General features: G+C 41.7%; 1 non-coding gene across 1 annotated transcript; it reads right to left on the reverse strand.

Annotated features, from left to right (window-relative positions):
- Window positions 1-606: 606 nt before the first annotated feature.
- LOC148016567 (signal recognition particle RNA) lies at window positions 607-871 on the reverse strand. The gene has a single exon (XR_015688224.1).
- Between the last annotated feature and the right edge of the window lie 6,660 nt (window positions 872-7,531).

Consider the following 7,531-nt stretch of genomic DNA (forward strand, 5'->3'; position numbering starts at 1 on the left):
AGCTAACAAAAAGTTACGTAGAGTGAACTTAGGATGAGGTACAAGTTATGCAATCGGAATGGACAATTAATCCAATGCAAACATGGTTGTTTCCTGAGGCCAATATCCTATAGAAGTTTTCAAGAGGATTGGGACCTCCTTTAGTATTTGATGATGGAACTAGGTTCATCAAGGCATTGGCGATGGAACCGATTTATTATAACATTCAGTAGCCTTCACTTTGGGTATGGATGAGGACTTATAAGGAGATGAAGCATGACAAATATCGTCATTGTCGGGCTCTCTTGCCTCCACCTTTTGTTAGGCCGCGGCCTATAGACGGCCTCTAAGTACCGCCCCTTAGAATCCTTCAATGTCTCCAGCTCTGAACCTTACAACATGAGTGGTGTTCCTTCTGCCAGCATATCTGGTTTTGGTCGCGGTCACTCGAGATAAGCTCGTGGTAGCCGATTCTGGTGACAACAAAGAAGATGACGGGACTGCGGGTCCACGTCCACCACATGTGCCATCTATTTGGGTGCCAAGAAAACTAATTATTGGTGTCTATCGAGATCCGCAAAATTTTGAGGGTTTGTCGCCGGGGACTGAGAGGAGGCCGAAGGTTGGCCCGCAGACAAAGGTGGCGTTATCCCTCCACCGTCTAGAGCGAGGGGTAGCGTTGCTCCGTTTCCGGCCTCACGCGGTCCCCCCTCCTTCAAGCACGGAGAGATGCCAGTTCCCTCCGGGCGGCTACGATCTCCTCCACTCGAGACTTGGAAACGGGCGCCGCTGCGAAGGGCCGCATCCAAGAACGGCCTCGCGTCCCAGTACAACATACCAGCCGTCGACATCCGCCCGACCGTACATTTCCCCCTCCTCGGGTTACAGGCGTCATAATACACCCAGGAACGAGAGCATTGAAGGCCGCCGGCTGCCGCAATGTAAACCGTACCTGTCGTGCCAAGCTTCGCATGTGGGAGATGAAAGCCCTCTTGCCCGCGCCCCGATCCAGAGTCCCGAGTGACACACCTCCACACACAGTGACCTCGATCATGTGTTGACGCTTTCGAGTTCTCTAGACTCTCACACTCTAGAGCCGCCGTCCTGCCTCCTTTGAAATCCGGAGCTTCAGCAAAGATCCAGGCTAACTCAGGAAGAATGCATTAGAAGATCGTTCCCTTGGATTTTGGACGGCCTTTTCCTTTTCGACGTACGGTATATGCAGAGTATTAAAAACAGCTCTACTTCGAAGTTATATATGACACATACTTATGCATGGATGCTAGAATCGTTATGAACACTACACAGCGCTAGTTGTATGAGCTTTGGTGCATGAACACTAGTACTGTGCTCAGCATACTAGTCCACATATTATTCCCCGGTTATCTCCATGTTGGGAAATCCCTTAAGCCCATTTACATTATTGAGGACCTTACTATGGAGGATAAGGAACAATTGCTTAACTTGTTGGAGGAATACAGAGATGTTTTTGCCTCAACCTTAAGGGTATTTCCTTGCAAGTTCTCACCCACAAGATTCCTCTAAGGGATGGTACCAAAAGCTAATCAACAGTGAGCCTATCCAATGAATCATCGATATTCTCATCATGTCATGGAGGAGATCAATAAGTTGCTAAAAGCGAGATTCATCTACAAAATCGAGCATATAGACTAGGTATCATCAATCATCATGATACCCAAAAAGAACTGGAAAATTTGCATACGCATCAATTACAAGAAATTAAATGCCACAACCAAGGGAGATCACTATCCGCTACCATACATTGACCACATAATCAAGTAAGTAGTAGGAAAGAAACTTACAGCTTCTTAGACGGGATTGCAAGATATAATCGAGTGCAAGTCCACCGGGATGAAAGACCAAAAAACTACCTTTCCCACCAATTTGGGGGGGGGGGGGGGGGGGGGCGGGGGGTATATTCACTTATATTGTCTCGCCTTTCAGATTGACTAATGCACTAGCAACCCTCCAGAGGGTCATGAGCACTATCTTTAAGGACATGCATGCTATGGAAGTAGCTCAAGGTATTTGTCGAGGACTTGTGTGTCCACTCTAACTAGGCATAACATCTTCACAAGCTTCACCTAGTATTTCAAAGATGCAAGTAGTATAACCTCTCCTTGAATCCCCTCTCAAGTTCTAAGCTTGGGCTATGTCATGTCTAAGAATAGAATTGCTACTAACTCCGCTAAAACCAAGGTTATCATGAACCTCGCCCCACATACCAATCCAAAGGGGGTACAGTGCTTCCTGAGCTATATCAAGTATTATCGATGCTTTATGCTAAACTATGCTACCATCACATGACTACTCTACAATCTACTAATTACATGGGCCTAGACTAAGGAATGCTAAGCTTCCTACAAAGCATTAAAAAGGACTCTCATGATTGCTCCTATCCTAAGAGCCCTAGATTGGCCCATAACATTCCATGTATAAATCAATGCCTCTAAAATGGAGTGTTATGAAAACCTCATGAGCATATCATGGATTTCCATGTGAACTTTGCTAGTCACCAGCTCATCTAGGTGGAAATGAACTATTCCACCACCAAAAGACAAGGATTAGTGATGGTTTATGCTGCAAAAAGATTTCAGCATTATCTCCTTGCTACACCCTTCACCTTCTTTGTTGACTATCAAGCATTACTGTACATGTTAAATAAACCTTGTGCCATGGGATGCATCACTTGATAGCTCTTGTTACTATTGACGCTTTATTTCTTGACCATTAACAAAGTTGTAGAAAATCTACTCTCAATGTTCTTAGTCATTCATAGGAGATCAGCCCCATATTACCCACAAGAAAATGGCCAAGTATAATTGACAAGTAAAACACTGATGAATATCCGAACTAATCTACTCTCTTCCTCTAAAAAAAATTTAGATAATAAACGCATGGTAGTATTCTGAGCTTATAGAATGGTATACAAAATGGCCATATCCTAAACTCAAGGTAGCCTTGAGAGCTTATAGAATGGTACAAAAAATGGTAGCCTTACGGGCTTAGGAGTCGAAAGAGGCAAAAATTAAAAATTATATAATATTTTTAAAAAATAAATGGTTTTTAAAAAATTTTAATCCCTCATTTGCATAGATCTACGCTGTCTAAGATAGACTCCATCACAAGTAATAATGAGTCATTCACTATCTGCAAACTCATCTACCTACACTCCAAGTTTATACCTTGACTGAACTTGAGTTCACATTGTGACCCTCCTCAAGTTCACACAATCTACTTGAAGAGCATTGTCGCAGCATGTAGGCATTTGTCGAGGACTTATGTGTCCACTCTAACTAGGCATAACATCTTCACAAGCTTCACCTAGTCTTTCAAAGATGCAAGTATTATAACCTCTCCTTGAATCCCCTCTCAAGTTCTAGTTGTGGGTCAACCATAGAATAAGCTTGGGCTATGTCATGTCTAAGAATAGAATTGCTACTAACTCTGCTAAAACCAAGGTTATCATGAACCTCGCTCCACATACCAATCCAAAGGGGGTACAGTGCTTCCTGAGCTATATCAAGTATTATCGATGCTTTATGCTAAACTATGCTACCATCACATGACTACTCTACAATCTACTAATTACATGGGCCTAGACTAAGGAATGCTAAGCTTCCTACAAAGCATTAAAAAGGACTCTCATGATTGCTCCTATTCTAAGAGCTCTAGATTGGCCCATAACATTCCATGTATAAATCAATGCCTCTAAAATGGAGTGTTATGAAAACCTCATGAGCATATCATGGATTTCCCTATGAACTTTGCTAGTCACCAGCTCATCTAGGTGGAAATGAACTATTCCACCACCAAAAGACAAGGATTAGTGATGGTATATGCTGCAAAAAGATTTCAGCATTATCTCCTTGCTACTATCAAGCATTACTGTACCTTTGGAGCCCCAAGAGGAACACCAAGGAACAGGGAATTCTCTTGCAAGAAAATCTATCTTGTAACATCAACAAGCTTGTTTATTATGTTTTATATGATCACAATGAAGAAAAGAACACCAGGCACAACAAATCTTCATGCAGCATCATGTAGATCTCCCACGGATTTGATAGAATCAACCATATTCTTCAATATCTTCACAAAATCCATCAATAGAACAAAGAAAGCAAAGGAATACACAATCTTTGAATGGAAATACATCACATAGTATTCATCTTCAATATCTTCATAGTCTTCTCTCCCAATCTCTTACATACAATCACTCTGTTTTAATAGAATTGGCTCTCTCTGACTCTCTCTCTCTCTCTCTCTCTATCAATAATACATCATATCCTCACTACAATCTCTCAAAATCACTCTCAATAATCCTTCTTAGGTCGTGGATACCCCTCCCAAGAGGTATGTCTGATATGAAGAGTCACCAGAGCTACTACAGTGTCCTTTCATAGCTCACTACTGTCACTTCACTTGAGTCTTCACTTGAGTCTTCAGCAGCTACTTCTTTCACTTCTTTCAGCTCTTTTGCACTTATATTCACCTCTTTCCAAGGCTAGAAAACTTTCCCAAGCTACACTCTCATCCATCAGAACACATACAGAACAGTCTACAGAACAGTACAAGAACAGCTACAGTACAGAACAGAACAGAGACAGAAGCTCTACAAAAGACCTACAGAAGGTTACAGAAGGTCATCAAAACCACATAACTCATACTCAAACCATTCCAAACTCTCAAAAACTATTCAATAATCTTTCACAATATCTCAATCTTCATCAATCGATACTCCATCCCTCCTTACAGAAGACAATCAGAACAAAACAGAACAAAACAGAAGCTATACAGAAGGTATACAGAACCAATCAGAACCTATCAGAACATCACAGAACCTCATATCTCTACTAATAAACATCATGAACTTCCAAAACACAATCAATATCATCCAAAACACTCTCAAACCACTTCCAAACCAATCAATCATCTCATAAAATCAACCATTCAGCTCTCAAAAACAACAAAAATCAACCAAAAAACAAGTCATTTCAACACTCAACATATCCCCACACTTAATAAGGAAGCGTCCTCACGACCCAAGAAAAAGGAAATACAAGTTCATTCAAAAGCTCAACTGGGATCTTCCAGATCTCTTCAAAAACAATCCATCCAACCACGACCCCATCACCACAATTCTTCAAAATGTAGCTCGCACGAAATCCAATCCAATAGGCAACCACCACGTTCGTTTTACATAAATGAACTCACAACACAAACACTACACACAACACAACCATCTGAATGACTCCTCCAAAAAGAGAGGTTTTCATTAAAAATCATCCATCATACATTGGAAAGGTATCAATGAAGATGATCCCTCTTGAAAGATTGATGATTTCGGAAACGATCCATAGACAAGGATTCATCTACAAATGTTTTGGGAGGATTCTGAAAAAACTGAAGACAGCACATCCTTTCCAGCAGGACAAGGTATCGGCTAGGCAAACAAAGGGCATGAAAATACAATATATCCAGCTGCTGGGAATCAATGCTCACATTGACATTCATGCACAACTTTGGAATAGGCTTGGAATCATTATGAGAATGCCTATGCATATACGCCAAATACCAAGCAAAGTGAGCAGTTAATCTCACTGAAGGATCTACAGACTGTGAATACTGCTGAGCAAAATGAATATAGTTCTGATAAGCTTGACTGGCAGCTGTCCATTCCCCTGGAATTACTGGCCAATTTATATGAGATCTTGTAAGGGAATCATTCGAGCTCCATCCCCTTCTTCTGGAAATCTGATGATCAAACCCGTCATAGTCACTAACCAACTGAGGTGGTTGAGATATAGAAGTGTTAGGAGAGGGAAGTGGAATAAGGAAAAGTGGATGAAGGGAGGGATAGGCAAAATCATAAAAGGAAGAATGATTTAAAGAAGGAGTGGCAGAAATTTGTATGGAATCACTTAAAAAGGGTGTTAACTGATAAATAGAAAAGGTGGAAGGTACATGAATGGATGGAGAAGGACATGGTGGAGAAGGGGAAAATACTCGATCCTCAATAAAGGAACAGTAAGTAAAAATGGGAATTTGAGGAAAAGAGGAAGATTGGAAAAGAAGGGGTAAAATAGTTGTGGAATTAGATTGACAAAGGGAAAGATATAGATCATATCGGTGAGCCATTTGTTGGTAATACAAGAGGGTAGGAACATAAGGTCCTAAGAGAGATCTTCTATGATAGGCATTAAAGAAGGAAGAATCAAACGGATTATGTTTTGAAAGATAAGCTTAGAGATCCATCCTCAGTTGATTAGTACTCTGGGCATAGGTAAGGGCTGTGTTATGTCTTTGATTCAGGACCACAGAATCAATCATGGTATGCCAGGAAGTATCAGGACAATTAACCACTTTGGAGGAGTAACTCTAGAACATGCCACCTATTCATAACTCCAAATGGTTGACGTACAAAACAGCTTGTAGAACCACGTCTCCCACATACCATGCCATATCCACCTCTTCTGGAATCAATAAGTCTCCTCGTAGATACATGTATGACATCAACATGGTATCTGTCGTGACAGAATCTTCAAACACCATCCTTACCACCTCTGTCAATAACTTAGCAGACCAAGCCCCACTCCATCCATCCTCTAGAAGAGGTAAATCCATCGTGGAAAGCTTCATGTAGAAGGCCAACTTCTGTAAGTGGTAGTGGATAAAGAACTGGTGGAACATATTCTTGAAACTGCTCAAATGTAGACCATATCAAATCCATCCTGGATTGCAATCTTTCCACTTTATCTTGGAAGAGAGGACACAAGGTAGCCTATCTCTGAAGAACTGCCAAGTCTTGCTGTGAGAGAGAAGGAATCAAGGGAACATTAGGGCTTGGAGGAACAGACCGTGACTTTGCCAGTTGATCTTGCAACTGCTTGATTTGGGAAGCTTGTGATTCCACTGTGTCATTAGCAGTCTGTAAGGCTGAAAGTTTGTCATCTAAAAGAGTTTGGAACTTCTGCGCGTCTCTGGACATCCTCTCCTTCTCCTCTGAGAGGCTAGTAACCTCTGATTGAGCCCCTATTAACTGAATCTTCAAAGAAGATATCTCATCTCTTTGGGTTGCAATCAGTTGGGTTTGTTGCTCCATCTGCTTAAACAAATCTGCTAGGGTATCCTTAGCAGAGGCTAACTCGGATGTTGCCTTATGCAACTGGTCCTTAGACTGCATCAGTTCTTTATAAAAGGAAGCGTACAGCTGTTGAACACAGGCTGTCTCACTGACAGTTCAATGGAACTCTGAATGTCTTTACAGAGGAAAGGAATTGCATCTCCTGAGACTAGACTGTTCAGTGAGGGAACTGATATATCCAATGAACCTTCGCGATGTGCTCTGAACATGTTATTAAAAGTGAGATACCCAGGGAGATCACTGCCAGAGGTAGCAGGAATGGGCACTGAAGGAAGAACTGAATGAGCTTTATCCGCTACCCGCTTCAAGCGTTTGCGCTGGATGACCAGGGGAGGCGGAGAATCATCATCCTCTATATCAATGGGTTCTGACTCATCTAAAGGTGGA

Source organism: Lygodium microphyllum, chromosome 23 (assembly GCF_053477565.2).
Source record: "Lygodium microphyllum isolate KBCC chromosome 23, Lygodium_microphyllum_v1.1.10, whole genome shotgun sequence".
NCBI lineage: Eukaryota > Viridiplantae > Streptophyta > Polypodiopsida > Schizaeales > Lygodiaceae > Lygodium > Lygodium microphyllum.